The sequence below is a fragment of the Stegostoma tigrinum genome, chromosome 1 (genome assembly GCF_030684315.1).
Source record: "Stegostoma tigrinum isolate sSteTig4 chromosome 1, sSteTig4.hap1, whole genome shotgun sequence".
Classification (NCBI taxonomy): Eukaryota; Metazoa; Chordata; class Chondrichthyes; order Orectolobiformes; family Stegostomatidae; genus Stegostoma; species Stegostoma tigrinum.
Genome location: NC_081354.1, coordinates 124428355 through 124446314, shown reverse-complemented (window position 1 = coordinate 124446314; position 17960 = coordinate 124428355).

The following is a 17960-nucleotide window of genomic DNA, read 5'->3' as shown; positions in this document are numbered from 1 at the left end:
CAGTTCATTATCCCAAACAATCCTTCCAGGTTTGACAGACATTCACCTGCATGTCATCCAACCTTATCTATTGCATCCGTTGCTCCTGATGTGGTCTCACCTATATTGAGGGGACCAAAAGCAAACTTGGGGAATGGTTTGCAGAGCACCTGCACTCTGCACACATCAAACAACAGGATCTTCCAATTGCCATCCTTTTAATTCCCCCTTCAATTTCCCTAATGACATGTCCATCCTTGGCCTCTTCCACTGTCAGAGTGAGGCCAAACGTAAACTGGAGTGACAACGCCTGATTTTTCACTTTGGGAGCTTATAGCCCAATGGCCTCAATATTGACTTCATCAGCTTCAAAATCCCTCCACCCTGACAAGATCAGGTTTCTACAACCATGAAGGGAATGAAGCCATAAATTTCAAGAAGAGATTATGAGTAATGTGTTGTGAGAAGTCTAACGTCTACATACTGCGCTGATCGTAAAATAGAGTAATTAAATCTCTAGAAATATGAACATCAATAAGTATTTGTGGAGATAAGTCAAGCTAACCTCAGAAACAGATGGGATCATAAATGGTTACATATATAGAACATAGATTGAGTAACTAGAAAATCAAGCAGCTCTCAACTATCACTGCTCTGCTTGGAGGTTCCACACTTACTAAACTGCAAAAGCATGTAGCCCTCTGACAGATTTCAGGATTGATTAGATATTGGACCTATATTTACTATGAGGGCATTGGTCAAACAGTTGTACAAAATTCACTTGAAGCTATAACTTACAGTAACAGGTGAAGCAAGCAGCTGCAATAAATAACAAATAATTTGATCAAGCTTAGAGCTGTTCAAATGAATTAAAAATATTTTTAAAAGGTTACTTCTTTTGGAGACATTGCAAGTTGGAAAAGATAAACTATAGGCTAAATTGGGGTGGAAAAATCCTTACTTTAAATTTCAAATTAATTAAAACCAGGACAAAGATTGTGAGAAAGGAATTACTGAGGAAGAAGATTAGTCTTACTGATCTTTATTCCAGCTGTCTGGAGTTACTATAAACCAAATCCTGATACCATATAGTTTTGTTACTGTTATGCAGGTACTTATTAAAATTAATAAGTGCTTATTAACAATTACTTATTAAAATTTCAAAACTGCTAAGTTGTGGGAAATGCAAATGTGTGAATGTTAGTAGCTTAAGGGGCTATTAAGTATTAATTGGAGTAATTAAGTCCAGTGATATGACATGTAAGTAATACCTGTATTAAATGATGTTGCCTAGCTTTTGACTTTAATATGCACGGAAAATCACATGACTACAATTATATCTCTTGAGTTTTTGCAGGAAAAATAACAGCAAAAAGAGGGAATTGGAGAACTTGAGCAACTGTTAACTTTATATTAACTTTATTTAATTGTTGGTAAAGCTAAGTAGAAATTTAGAGATACTTAGGTAACAAAGGAAAATTTTCTTAATCATCTGCTAAATCTTCTGGGGTTCAGTGTAACATCTGAAGAAATAGCATAAACAAATTTTAGACAAATGCAATTGAGTATCAAAGATATAGCCAGTGTGGTAGTATTGTGGGTAGACGCTTCTTGACTAGCTTGATCAGAATTTTTGAGTATTTAAATCTAATTTCTTTGGGTTAAGATGATCGAAGGACAGGGTACTGATCTGGATGATCAACCATGATCCTGTTGAATAGCAAAGCAGGCTTGAAGGGCCATTCCTGCTCCTAATTGTTTCTGTTATTGTGGATATTGTTGAAATGGGCTCAGAAAGCACTTGAAGAAGAGCTGCTTCAGAAATTAGTTGAGAAAATTAAGGCTAAACAAAGTCGGATGGGCAGCACAGACAGATAAATGCTGCGAAGCAGGCAGTAAAACTTTGGCAGAACCAGATGTTTCACAAACAGGCAAATACTGTCTCAGTACTGTCCTGGAATCAACATTGGCACTACGTAGTTCCCCATCAAAATTAATAACTGATACATAGATATAAAGAAGTAGATAGCAATTTAAATAGCATTCACCACTTAAATGGTATACATTTTTTCAATTCTGATTGCTAAAATGAACAAGTTTGCATTACTCACATTCTACTCCATGTGCTAAATTTTTGCCCAATCACTTAACTGATCTATATCTCTTTGCTTGATCTCTACCTCCTCCTGACAACTTACTTTCCTATTTATCTTTTCAATATCAGTAACTTTAGCTACTATATAATTAGTATTTTCATCTGAGTAAAGAATGTAGATTATGAATAGGTGAGGTTCCAGCACTGATTTCTATGGCACTTCACTTGTTACACCTTGCCAACCTGAACGTCACCCATTCATTCTTACTCCCTGTTTCCTTGCAGCTAATCAATGATCTATCCAAGTTACTGTGCTACCCTTACGTCATGAGCTCTAGGTTGGAGCAGTGTTTCTAAGATGTACTGATTGTACCTTTGCCTCATATACAGACAGTTTCCGCTTTGAAACTGAGCAGAAACTTTACAAAACTTCACAAAGGAGGGGTTGTGGGGTTGGTAGAATGGGGGTGACCCAGAAGGTCACCTTGGTGAATCACCTATCTCTGGCACCTTCTTTGTGTGTGTATGCGTGAATGTGTGCACATGTGCACGCAGAACTCTTGGATATTCTACAAATTCTGCTGCAGCGCTATCTTACGAAGAACTGTTCTGAGTTCCATTGACAGCCCTACTGAGTTTTATTTCGACACTCTAACGACCTCAAGGGCTACGGGATGAGAACAAAAGAATTACTTTTAGCCATGATCATATTGGATGGTAGAGCAGGCTTGATGGGCCGAATGGACTAATACTGGTACTTTTTTCTATGTTTCTGTGACTGATTCTGGATCCAACCAGACACCAGGATATACTAGATCTGGTATTGTGCAACAAGGTAGGATTAATTCATAATGTCATTGAGGGTGGCACCTGGTAGCAATGGTTATCATATAATTGAATTTTACATTTGGTCTGAGGGTAAAAACAATGGCACCAAGACAAATATTTTAAACTTAATTGAGAACAGCTATGAGGGCATAAAAGTAGAGGTATATAAATTGTACAAACAAATTATGTTAAAGAAGTCTGTGCTCAACGTACTTTAGAAGGATGAGGAGGGATCTCATTGAAGCTTACAAAATACTGAGAGGCCTGGATAGAGTGGATGTGGAGAATGTGTACCCACAGTTGGGATAGACTAGGACCCAAGGGCATAGCCCCTCAGAGTGAAAGGACGATCTTTTAGAACTGAGATGAGATGGAATTTCTTCAGCCAAAGGATGGTTAATCTGTGGAGCTCATTGCCACAGAGTGCTGTGGAGGCCCAATCATTGAATGTATTTAAGACAGAGATAGATATGTTCTTGAGTGGGAAGGGGATCAAAGGTTACGGGGAGAAGGCAAGAGAATGGGATTCAGAAACATATGAGCCATGATCAAATGGTGGAGCACTTAAAGGGCTGAGTAGCTTAATTCTGCTCCTATCTACTTTGGTCCTATGATAGGCCAATGGTGGTTCAGCAGCCAACTCTCGAACTGAATAAATTGTTGGAGCTGTAGGTGGGAAAGTACAGAAATTCTGTTGTACATTATCCTAAGGGCTTAAAAGAAGCGAATACTGAGATAGAGATAATGGGAACTGCTGGAGAATCTGAGATAACGAAGTGTAGAGCTGCATGAACATAGCACACCAAGCAGCATCTGCACTTTGTTCCACACTTTGTTATCTCAAATACTGAGATAGCCGGTTTGTAGTTTCTAATTTTCTAAAATTCCCTTGAATTGGGGACGTTTCCTGTGATTGGAGCATAGGAAATGTAAACTACAGGCCAGTTAACTTAACATTTTCTGATGGCAGATATTAGAAACTGTTTTTGAAGAAGTTATAGGTGAAGGCAAATAAGTCCCAGGTATCCAGGTAGAGTTAACATGATTTTGTGGAAGGAAAATCATGTTTAACTAATTTTTTGGATTTCTTTGAGGAAGCAACATGTGTTGTGGATAAGGAAGAACATTTGAGAAGAGAAGACATCTGATTGAAGTACCACAATAAAGATTATTGCAGAAAATTGCTTGTGGTCTTTGGAGTAACAAATTGGCATGGACAGAGGATTGGGTGGCAAACAGGAAGCATATTTGCATAAATGTGTCTTTCTGTTTGGCAAGATGTAATGAGAGAAGTGCCAAAGGGATTGGTGCTGGGGCTCAACTTCTTACAATTTATATAAATGACTTGAATGAAGGTTTCAAAGGTATAGTTGCTAAATTAGCTGATGACACAACAATACGTATAAAAGTAAGTAGTGAAGAGAAAATATAAAGACCTTGCAAAGGGGTATAGTTAGGTTAGATGAGTGGGCAATTGGAGCATGAAGTGGGAAAATGTGAAATTGTTCATTTTGACAGGAACAATAAAAAAGAATCTCATTATTTAAATAGTGAGAGATTGCAGATCTCTAGGTTGTAGGGGGATCTGGATGTTCTAGTTCATCAATCACAAAGGGTTTGTTCATAGATACAGTCAATACTTAACAAAGCTAACAGAATGTTCTTGTTTATTGTGAGGGAAATTGGGTACAGAAGTAGAGAGATTATGCTTCAGACAGGTATACATTGCATTAGTGAGACCACATCTGTAGTATTGTGCAAACTATCGGTCTCCTTAATCAAGGTAGGATGTTAATGTGGAGGAAACAGTTCAAAAATGCTCACTAGACTAATATCTGGAATGAGATAATAGGAACTGCAGATGCTGGATGAACACTGCAGGCCAAGTAGCATCAGAAGGGCAGGAAGGCTGACGTTTCGGGCCTAGAAAATTTTCTGAGGAAGGGTCTAGGCCCGAAACGTCAGCTTTTGTGCTCCTAAGATGCTGCTTGGCCTGCTGTGTTCATCCAGCTCAACACCTTGTTATCTCTAATGTCTGGAAAGATTGGACAGGCTAGGCTTGTATCTGTTGGAATTTTGAAGAGTAAGAGAAGACTGGATTGAACCAAATAAGATCCTGAGGGGGCATAACAGGATAAGTGTAGAGCATATACAACCATGGATCATTATTTAATAACAAGTGTTGTCCATTTAAGACAGGTGATGGAAATCCTTTTCTCCCAAATGGTTATAAGTCTTTGTACCTCTGTTTCTCCAACAACATAGAAACAGAGTGTTGGAATTTTTTTTATGGCAAAGGTGAATTGAATCCTGGTGAGGAAGGGGTGACAGATTATTAAAGTAGGCAGGAATGTGGAGCTGAGGTTACCATCAGATCTGCTGTGATCTTTCTAAATCGCAGAATGGCTCAAAGGTTCAAATAGCCTGTTTCTTCTTCTCGTTCATATATTTGTTGATGTGATCCAAAACCGAACCAGAGAATTAAGCTCAGCAGTGATTAATTACTTTTGATGAGGGGTATGTTGGTGCCAAAGTAATATAAAATATTATTTTGCTTCGTGTCCCCCTCAGAGCAACAGGGCATTATTCGGATATTGCTGTAAGTGGTTCAGTGGTGCTATCATGCACCAATGAACAGGGACTTTTTGTTCTGAGCATGAAAGGGATTTCATTCCTGTATTTTGGGGCACAAGCTTGCCTTTCCCACTCATTGCAATAGCTTTCCCAATCTTTTGCTGGGAGAGTACTTGAACCTCTCACTGGGAATTGCCTTGTGACCTTTTCTGATTGGTTGTTGTAATTTTGGGTGAAGATCAACAAAATGACTATTTAACTTGTATCAAAGGGAATTCCCAGTGTAAATTTCTCACAAAATAAGTGACATTGAACTTTCAGTTAATCAATTGTTGGAGTTACTATTTTCAATAGAGATCCAGTAAGTGATCGAAGTTGGACAATTAGACATTTATGGTTGAAACTGGATGAAGCATCCTTTATATTGTTGGAGTGGCTTATTAGTTTACGCAGACAAAATATTCCATCTGCATACTGTCTAATCACCCTCTATACATCATACTACTCAGTTGACACCCAGTGTAGATGCACAGCTTGACATTGTTCAGTCGGGGAACACTGCATACGAGCCAGAATTAGACACATCCAAACATAAGCTTTTATTTGTAGTTACCAAAGGCAAACATAAACTAAACTAATAGAGGTTCAGTTTGTCCTCTTGATACAAACCAAATGTTGATATGATTACCAAAGACTACATTCCAAAATGTACCCAGCTCCCATCTATGGGACTTGGTGTCAATCAGGTCCTGTCTGCTTTGCAGTACCCAATACAGCTGAGTTTTGTCACGGACACAGAGAGCTTCCTCATTTCCAGTGACCTTGTATTCCTTGGAAGACTAGTCCCATTCCGCTGTTCCTCAGTATTTATTATATCCCCTCATTACCTGCTCCGTCTGTGCAGAGAAAGCACACATGGATTTTGCTGTACGCTGTCCAAACTATACTTGAGGACCTTCCTCTACTTCAGACTCATCTAAGCAGCAGTAGCACATTTTCAGCAACCCTATCGTCTGCTCTACCATGGCCCCAGTTGAAGATTGGATAGCATTGTATTGGCCCTGTTCTGAGGAAGGATCACTGAATTCAAAACATTAACTCTGACTTCCCTGACAGCACAGATGTTGCCAGATTGGCTGAGCATTTCCAGCATTCTGTTCTTTTTTTGCTACTGATTTCCAGCATCCACAGTTGTTTCAGTTTTTATATTGTATCTGTCCTCCCTATCAGTCAGTGGGCTGTGCAAAGCTGTCATGAGCCCTGGTCACAGTAGGTAACTCTTGTGCCTCACTTACCAACATTGTAAGATATTTGGACCTTCAAATACTGTAGCTACATGGCAGTGGTCCAGGACGTAGGAGTCATTGCAACAGTCAGGATAGTGGGCACACTCCTCCAGGAAGTGATAACAGTGATCACAGATCACCCGAACATTAATGGAATGGAACCTCCTTCCTATTGATGAATTTGGCAGCATTGTGATACCACCCTCTCAGTGCCATACATGTGCACAGTTAATGGCAACCATCCTCTGGGGCAGTCAGTTATGTTTCCAAATCCTACTGCCAGGGCTACAGCGCTGGCATTATCATTGGGAGTGAGATTATCCTGAGTGACCTTGCACAGACACCATGACTCAATGTTCTGATGTATTTGAGAATACGTGACTATTGGATCTTACACAGGTTGCCCATTGCGCCTTGGAAGGGCCAGCCACACGCAGGTTCAGAGTGCAATCACCTTCTCAGCTTCCAGGACACAATGGCTTCCCATTTCTATAGCCCTCTGGTCCCAACCCAGCATCCAGCATAGTGTCACCGGACATATGGAGTCTGGGTCGGCACTGCATCTACTCAACCTCAGGAAATGGAGCCAGGACTGAAGAATTCTCATCCACCTGAGTACCCCACACATCCTGAGTCATCCATCGATGGCTGCAACTTTTCCTGATCCGGATGCTCCTCATGTTCCATTGCTACTCCTGGCCTGAGTGCCTACCTTGGTTGCCCTGCATCCATCTTCACCTTCTTAGGATGGCAGGCACAGCAACCAGCATCCCACCAGCTCAGGGCACTTGGATCTCATTGGAAATGGAGAACATTGGAAACACCTGAGGGCCAGGAGCTACTTAGGTCTCAGATCAGTCAGTAATGGCATGCCTTGCAGATGAGGGCTGCACCCAACCCTCTAGGCAGTAAAACTGTGATGCACATCTTAATGAGGGCCATGGCTCCATCATTCCTTAAGCTTCAGCCTCAGCTCATGCACCAACTTGGTGAAGATGCTACACTACCTGAGTGAACAACAGTTAACATCAAACAGGAAGTCCTGCTGCACTTCCAGAACCTCCGCATCCCAGACACACATCAATCATTCATCTCATTCCTATTGACAGACATGAACAGCAGCGTCTCTTTGTCTTTGCTGTGAAGGAGCCACAATACAGCAGTACTGATAGCTCTTGGATCTGGCTGCCCTCTGCTCATGGCATGGTAAGCCAAAACAAGACATGGTTGCTGTGAGAATGCAGGTAGACATTGAGTGAATATTAAGAGAAGATATGAGAAGTCTTGAGATACAGCTTGGTCCATATTGAGAGCTGCATTCCCTGTAGCAGCCTTTTAGTGCTAGTATCTGCTGTGCCCTACAATGCAGACCTGTGCTCGCTGAATGACCCACAAATAGACCAGAGGGGTAGCATGATGGATTGGCAAGAGTTAGATGCCAGCATCTGTTGATGAGGGGTGTGTGCAGCTGGTTACTGTGGATCATGAGATGCAGTTCGGTGGTGAGCAAGATAAACCTTCTTTACAGCCAATGGTGAGTGAAAGTTACCAGGTAACTGTATAGAGTGCCATGTTGAATTTTCCCAATATCGACCTTATTTGGAGCAATTGTTAAGACAGAAGTCTGAATATTACTGAGACAAGTTGCAGCATTAGCAAGATGTTTAACACGCTATAATCTCCCTTAAATGGCAGCTCACTTTTGCCAAGCAAGAAACTGACCTTATTGCTTGGTAAAAACGTGAAAGGGGAAGCAAGGTCCTCCCAACATTGAGGTTGACCAAGCCACAAATTTCACCATAGCCCCTGTCACTCAGTTCTGTTTAACATTTTGCCGATTGTTTTAGTTTCACTCTAGTTTAGAGTTCTGTCAGTGGTTCCAGTTGTGTGGAGTTTATTTACATGCAATTGAATGAGGCTTCAAAGAGAAATCTTGAGATGAATAGTTCAGTGCTTTAGAAAACAAAGCTTGGGCTGTCAAAACAAGAGAAAAAAAATATATAAAGTAATGGAATTAAACAAAACTTGCACTCCAAGGAGAGAGGGAAACCAGATAACATAACTTGGCTGAAGAAAACCTTAGACTAATGGAAGAAAGAAGGCATGTTAGCTCCGAGATCAGTTCCAATTTCAAGAAGAGATTTGCTTTGACTAGATGTCTATGTTTGATGCTTAAATTTACAGAGCTTGGAGTTGGAGAGACTTCATTTGAAAAGATAGCTGTGAAGTTGAAGTGCCTAAAAGGTCCCTCACCAACTTCTACAAATGTACCATTGAAAGCATACTGTCCGGGACAAATGTACCATTGAAAGCATACTGTTCGGGTGCGTAATGGTCTGGTATAGCAACTGCTCTGCTCAGGAACATAAGAAACTACAGAAGGTGGTGTGCGTAGCCCAGACCATTGCAGAAGCTAGCCTTCCATCCATGGCTTTTTCTGAAGAAGGGTTCAGGCCCGAAATGTCAGCTTTCCTGCACCTCTGATGCTGTTTGGCCTGCTGTGTTCATCTAGCTGTACACCTTGTTATCTCTTCCATCTATGGGCTCTATTTACATGGTCCGCTATCGCAGAAAGGCTGCCAACATCATCAAAGACCCATCATACCCCAGTAATGATCTCCTACAACCTCTTCCATCAGGCAGGAAATACAGAAGCCTGAACACACACAATCAGGTTCAGGAACAGTTTCTTTCTGGCTGTTTTCAGACTGTTGAATGGACCCTAGCCTCAAATAATGTAACCTGTATGCCTCTAAGTCTTTTTGATCTGTACATCCTTGGCTTGTTGTGATCTGCCTGTACCGCTCATAAACAAGCCTTTCACTGTATTTCAGCACACATGACAATAAAATCAATCAATCATGTTCTTTAGACCTTAATATTACTAGATGCTGATATGCAGAGTTATGAAAGTGTGCTTTCAGAAAAGCAATCCGCGGACTATGCAGTTGTTAAAAGAGCAAGGACACAGTCAGATGATGTTATGGAGGTGGAAATAAATGGTTTTATTGGCAGTGAGAGTATGTGGCCAGAAGTTGGACGTGAAATCAATATAGCATCTATATTAGGTGTCATGATCTGAACAAACATCATAGAACAAATCAGAAGAGGGATTCATTTGGCCATACTTAGAAGAATGCATTTGAAGGAATGTTGATAGAAGATTGATAATGCAAAGTGTATCAATGGGGATTCTGATGAGTTATGAATTCATTTGAACACTGTTTGAGGGCAAAGCAATTAGAAGTGTTCGGTACGATAGACACAACTCTACAGTACTAAAAAAAAGTGCTTGCTTGATCAGATTTATTAAAGTTTTCCATGCTTTCAGGAACAGAAAAATGCTATGGCATGGTTAATCTTGCCATTCTCATTGATCAGATCAATAGAAAGTTGCAGCAACACTACAACTCGAAGAAGGTCACTTTTTCTGTCTCACCCCTTCTTGCTCCGTGAAGCAAGACTTTCGGTTTGCAAAATGGCAAAAAAGAGATCTGCTCCCTTACACCACCGTGGACCACAAATCTTACTTTAAAATGAGTTTTCCTGCTGATGCACGTGGGGTTTCCTAAACTCAGTCTTTTTCCATGTTGTTATTGACCAACTCTACAAGGCTAACATTGCAAATAGTAATGTTATTGTCACCTGTAATGCACTGCCTGAAAGAATAGTAGAAGTGGAATTACAGTAGCTTTCAGAAGGGAAATGGATATATACTAAGAAAGAATATGTTTGCAGGGCTTTGGGTAAGGAACAGGGAAAGGAGTCTGATGAAAGAACTCACTCAAAGAGCCAGCATAGACATGATGAGTCTAATAGCCTACTTTCACACAACCTCACTTGGAAATTGCACATCTGACCAGAAATTCTACATTTCTAACGCATGTACTTTAACTACTCATTTGAATATTCATAACCTGAGAAAGCAAAAGGTATAAATAATTACCTCTTCACTCATGATAATTGTAAAGAACATTATCATGTTAGCACAGGCTGAACTGACAAGTATTGTGTTTAGTGTTTACTCAATTTGAGCAGTAGAGGGCACAAACATTCAATATTGAGATCTTCTGAATAAATATCAATGACTGACTTACCAATGAATACCCCAAGAATCTGAAACTCCGGGTTACTTCTACTCAATCTCATGACACCAATCAGAATGAACAATAACAGAAGTCAGGATAATTATATATGCTGAATCCCTGTCAGCACTAATATCTGGCCTGTTTTCTGTTGTTTTTCTGATACTCAGAGAAAGCACATTACCGTTTAGGGTAGGTGTTAGGTGTGAGTCCCCTCCTGCCATTTTTTGTGTCTTTATGAAATTTGCTAGAAATTATTTTTATACAAGAAACGGGTCTATGGGGAGAACATCAGAGAGTTCTGCATGTACAGCGTCATTTTTGGCTGCCCTGCAACATTAGCCAAACATCTGTGCACAGACGCATCAAAATGTCACAAGAGCATTGTCCTCCAGAGATCAGCTTCCTCAGTACACCTGGTTGCCACGTGACAGGACAATGACATTGTACAAATTGGAAGGATTCCCCATGTTTCAAGAGATTAGAGTTCATGCTCACTAGGTCACATGTGTTTCCCTGCGCAATGACTACCTGTTTATCAACAGGACAGGCTCCACTTCTCAAATGCAACCAGTAGAACATAGAACATAGAACAGTACAGCACAGAACAGGCCCTTCAGCCCACAATGTTGTGCCGACCATTGATCCTCATGTATGCACCCTCAAATTTCTGTGACCATATGCATGTCCAGCAGTCTCTTAAATGACCCCAATGACCTTGCTTCCACAACTGCTGCTGGCAACGCATTCCATGCTCTCACAACTCTCTGTGTAAAGAACCTGCCTCTGACATCCCCTTTATAATTTCCTCCAACCAGCTTAAAACTATGACCCCTCGTGTTAGCCATTTCTGCCCTGGGAAATAGTCTCTGGCTATCAACTCTATCTATGCCTCTCATTATCTTGTATACCTCAATTAGGTCCCCTCTCCTCCTCCTTTTCTCCAATGAAAAAAGTCCGAGCTCAGTCAACCTCTCTTCATAAGATAAGCCCTCCAGTCCGGCAGCATCCTGGTAAACCTCCTGTGAACCCTCTCCAAAGCATCCACATCTTTCCTATAATAGGGCGACCAGAACTGGACACAGTATTCCAAGTGCGGTCTAACCAAAGTTTTATAGAGCTGCAACAAGATCTCACGACTCTTAAACTCAATCCCCCTGTTAATGAAAGCCAAAACACCATATGCTTTCTTAACAACCCTGTCCACTTGGGTGGCCATTTTAAGGGATCTATGTATCTGCACACCAAGATCCCTCTGTTCCTCCACACTGCCAAGAATCCTATCCTTAATCCAGTACTCAGCTTTCAAATTCGACCTTCCAAAATGCATCAGCTCGCATTTATCCAGGTTGGACTCCATCTGCCACCTCTCAGCCCATCTCTGCATCCTGTCAGTGTTCTGCTGCAGCCTACAACAGCCCTCTATACTGTCAACAACACCTCCAACCTTCGTGTCGTCTGCAAACTTGCTGACCCATCCTTCAATCCCCTCATCCAAGTCATTAATAAAAATTACAAACAGTAGAGGCCCAAGGACAGAGCCCTGTGGAACACCACTCACCACTGACTTCCAGGCAGAACATTTTCCTTCTACTACCACTCGCTGTCTTCTGTTGGCCAGCCAATTCTGTATCCAGACAGCTAAGTTCCCCTGAATCCCATTCCTCCTGACCTTCTGAATGAGCCTACCATGGGGAACCTTATCAAATGCCTTACTGAAGTCCATATACACCACATTCACAGCTCGACCCTCATCAACTTTACCAGTCACATCCTCAAAGAACTCGATAAGATTTGTGAGGCATGACCTGCCCCTCACAAAGCCGTGTTGACTGCATTTAATCAAGCCATGCTCTTCCAGATGGTCATAAATCCTTTCCCTCAGAATCCTTTCTAACACCTTGCAGACGACAGACGTGAGATTTACTGGTCTGTAATTGCTGGGGATTTCCCTATTTCCTTTCTTGAAGAGAGGAATTACATTTGCCTCTCCCCAGTCCTCAGGTACGACTCCAGTGGAGAGCGAGGATGCAAAGATCCTCGCAAGTGACGAAGCAATTGCATTTCTCGCTTCCCAAAGCAGCCAAGGACAAATCTGGTCCGGGCCTGGCGACTTGTCAATCTTAATGTTTGACAAAATTTTCAGAACATCAACTTCCTCTATCTCTATCCATTCCAGCATGCACACCTGCTCTTCAAAGGTTTCATTCACTACAAAGTTCGTTTCTTTCGTAAAGACAGAAGCAAAAAACTCATTTAGGGCTTCCCCTACCTCCTCAGACTCCACACACAAGTTCGCTATGCTATCCCTGATCGGCCCTACTCTTTCTTTGACCATTCTCTTATTCCTCACGTAAGTGTAAAATGCCTTTGTGTATTCCCTAATCCGTTCTGCCAAGCCTTTCCTGTGCCCCCTCCTGGGTCTCCTCAGACCATTTTTGAGGTCCTTCCTCACCTGCATGTAATCCTCTCGAGCTGAGCTTGACCCTAGCTTCCTCCACCTTATGTAAGCTACCTTCTTCCTTTTGACGAGAAGCTCCACCGCTCTTGTCATCCAAGGTTCCTTTATCTTACCCGTTCTTGCCTGTCTCAGAGGGACATATTTACTCATCACTCACAACAACTGTTCCTTAAACAGTCTCCACATGTCTATAGTGCCCTTACCATGGAACAATTGCTCCCAGTCCATGCTTCCTAACTCATGTCTAATCACGTCATAGTTTCCTCTTCCCCAATTAAATATCCTCCCATTTTGCCTAAGCAAAGCAGAGCATCTTGTCGGTTAGTTCTGTAGGGTTTCAAGGAGGTGGCATCCAAAATGAAGGAAGGGTTTTTCCTTTGTATCAATGCATGCGTCTTGTAGAATTGCTTCATGTTTGAATATGGGAGGGATACTGGATTGCCTTTAAAATGAATACATCATGGCAACTCTTTATACAATGGACAAATACATGCATCAACCTCTCATGGTGAATTCATACAGGCTGCACATTTGTTGACTGGAAACCCCTGTGGTTGACAACATTTTCCTGATTGTTTGGAAGTTGCCCTGACCATGTGAATTGTCAGTCACGGCCTGTAGATGCAGAATGTCAACTGGTGCTCTAAGGCTCTCAGTCGCATGTTGTAAATTCGACATATCAGCCAGCCTGACAGATAAAGGAACTGTGAGCAGTTGCTGCACCTTTGTGTGATCAACTTAGAAAACCTTGATTTGTTTCACCTTGGCGATCTGGGATAAGGAATAATAGAGGAATAATTACACAATATGTACATTAGTTCATTTCTTTGATAACATGTATGACATGATCACACAGGCTAGCAGGTGGAAGGCCATCTTCCTGGAGACTGCAGAAGACCACAACAATGTGCCTCAACAATCTCAGCTTCTCAAACACAGATGATGCCAGGTTGGCGATGCCCACATATGGGTGAGAAGGCTGGGGTCAATACAACTTTGGCCACTTGACGGTGTGACAGCCTTATTCCATGTCCAGCAGGCAGCTGATGGAGCTGCCACCAGTGGTCCTGTTCCTTTAAGGGATGAGATCATAGCTTGAAGACTTGGCAGCCAGAAGTAGAGCTGACCCGTCTTTGATTCCACCAGTGGTACTGGGAGCAGGTCACCAGTGCCAGCACTGCAGCCCATCGCTAAAATAAGGAATCACCAGGGCTAGCCAGTCAAATCCTGTTGAGGGGTAGAGAGTAGTGGAATTGATAACGATGTGTTGACACCAAATACCCTCTTTTTGGACCACTATGTGCCCAATCAGCAGGATATAGCCCCCCCTCCAAACCCACAGGGAGGCTGCCAGATTTAACACAACCGTCTCCCTGCAGGACAGAGGGGCCACCCACTGCTGGTCTGTTCTAGAATGGGAAGGGATACATAATTAACCACACAACTGACACATTTAACAGGAGGACTATGCCACTGGCAAAGTGCCTTGCAGTACAAACGCAATGGGCATAACCACCCACTCTCCATCCTGAATTTCAAGTTTGTCTTACCTCTTACTGAACTCCTTCAAGCAGTTTGGATGAATACCTTTGTTCACTGTGGCTTTCCAAAATCATGTGAACTCAAGTGACTTTCAGATTTATGGAAAATAGCCATTTACAAAGCACACAGAATCTGGTGTTAGATGTGAAACAGCAGGAACTCAATGAATTTTACAGCTAAAAGATAGCTAATAGATGTAAAGCAAAGTTGTAGAGAATTATTTAGACTGTGCAGGAAGGTGATAGCTCGATGCATCATTATGATTTTGAATAATTGTGGGGACATGAAAGGAGATTTCAGGAGGAATTTGCAATTCTTCTAGCCTCAATGACAGATGGGCGATCTCCACAGCATTTTACAGGAAGCCCACACAAATAAGATTATTAATTCTTATAGTGATGGGGATTACGAACTGTTTTGGACCTTAGGCCTCTCTGAAGGCCAGAAAAACAAAAATTGTGAAATTTTGGATCCTTGAAGACCAACTTTCAAACCTGCAATAGTTTTATTTGCTAACACTAGACAGTGAGATGACAGGATGAATATTGATCGATATGTGATTGCTTTGAGACATCCAGCTGAACCTTGAGTGTTTGTGCAACTGAAGTATAACCTCATCAGGAATACAATTGTCTTGGGAACAAGAGATCCTACTGTGAAAGCAGATCTGCTGAAAGTCAAGAAATGTACTCTCAAAGAAGCTCTTGACATGTGTAGATGCTCTTGGGGGGATGACAATCAGGTGAAGGTTATTTATAGGAGAAGTGATGATGCTATGAATTGTGTGGAAAGGCAGACCAAGCTTTTTAAGTCAATGTGGAGAAAAGGACCAATTAAAGAAGGACCAGCAAAGAGACCAAGACCAGAGTACAGAATGTAAATACTGTGGCTAACAGGACAAGAAGCTGAACATCTTTTCAGACATATTTTGCTGTAGAGGAGAAAATCAAGCCTATAAAGATGATTGCTGAATAGCTGGTTAATGACAGTTCTGAGAAATTATTATACAATAGGGAACATGTTGACAAGTCTCAAAGTAAAAACTGACACATTATTGTTGGAATAAAAATTGTGGGCAGAGATCTCAAGTGAATGTGAAGTGTCAGGTGAACACTGGTTTTACATGCAACAGACTTGTGGAAAATTGCTTGAGATAGTGACCCAAATATAACTTAAAGGTAAGTTTAAGGTCACATGATAGAAAGATGCTCACTCTGTGGAGAAACTAAGCCCACAGTCTAATGCTATGGGAAGAAAGAAAATACACAGTTTTGGACATTGAACACCAAACAAAACAAAATCCCCTCATCCTAGTTAAAACAAGACAAAAATTGGACCAGGAACCCTACAGATAGTAAAAGAGATTTGAGGTGTTTTCTAAGTTCACAAGCCACTGATTGTTGAACAAATCTTGGTAGGCTACAAAGATTGCTTTCACAAATCTTTGATCTTTCCTTAGTGATTTTTTTCTTAATGTAGGTGAAGGTATGAAATTAATTGAACATTGTTTGAAGAGAGTTCTATTTGCCTGCAAGACCAACCTGTAAGACTAGATGAAGAACTTGAAAATCTAGGAGTAGCCAAGTAGGCTAGACCTCTTATAGGCTGGATTAGCAGCACTGTGCCAATGAACAGTCCTGAAGATGTTTGCTGTACATTTATATTTGATTTTCTGGCCTGTTCCAAGCCAATCTCATCCAGGATCCCTCAATAATGTTGCTAATCATTGTGGATAGCATGCAGCAATGCCCAAATCACTTTGGGGTCTTATTTATACTCTACAGTTCCTCTAATTCTCCAGCTTTTGTGTAGTTCACGGCTAGAAACTCAGTGTCTTAGAGGTAGTGTTGTGATTATCAAATATTTCATCCTTGCCCAAAGAGGGTAGGTGATAATTGAACATGATATCTCAGTCAAATGAGTGCAGAGCCAATCCAGATCTGATGGGTCAGTGTTTCCTTCTGTGAAGTTCAAAAAGATTTTACAAAAATGGTCACCATTTTCAGCTCAATTCCTCTTGGTGTTCAACCTTCAATTACTAAAATCAGTTGGAGGGACAACATTAGTAATGAATAAGTGCTACAAATGACTGATCAGAGGTCCATATATGAAATTATGACAGATAGTCACCCCAGCTGGCAGAGCACATATTACACCTCCCTGCTGTATTTCCTGCCAGAGAGATAGTAGAATAAAGGCAAACAGATACAAATAGAAGATGAAGGTGGCCAAAGGAGGCCTGGTGAAGTTTATTTAAATAGTTCTTCTACAGTAGAATACCACTCATGTGCTTTGTGGTTTTCTATTTGTTGACCCATGTGACATACACAACAGACAGTCAGGTTCATTTCGAGATATATCCTTAAGTTTATCAACAATTACATACATGAATATGGCATCTCTTAATTACATAAACAAGTCTGCATTAAGTACTTACTTAGATTACTACTACATTTCATGCATAGTTAGTCACAGAATCATAGAGTCATCGAGGTCTACAGCATGAAAACAGGCCCTTTGGCCCAACTTGCCTAAGCTGCCCAGTTTTCACAATTGAAATTATTGACTGAATAACTAACACACTAGGTGGTTACTTGCTAGCAGACTGACTAATGAATAGATAGTAAGGTGGAGACCATCTATACTATAGCATCACATGTTGTGATGTCATCTAGTTACCTTAATTGTTTTGAAGATTTGTGCGACAATACAACATTCCCTTTTCTCTTTTTGAGGAAGAAGAAATTAGTTCTGATAATTCTGTGCAAGAATGCAAATTCATTTGTTGTCTTAAAGATTAAGTTTTGCTGTTCATATGACATGACTCAATCTAATACTTGTATTATTATCAGGATGCGTTCTGTAACTTTACTCTGATGTGTTGTCTGTCATTGTGGATGGATCTGTATCACATGTTACAGACGCATGGTTGTTGTAAGGTATGAAATTTTCACTACAGGAGTCACATTTTGTAAGGCAGGCCTCGTTCAACTTTTGTCATCGGTTTCACCAAAGGATTTGGCCATTATTTGTCACAACATCATATGACCTTGGCTGGACTCAACAGTGTAATATCTTCCCATGAACCCATGTGTTCATACAAAGATCTG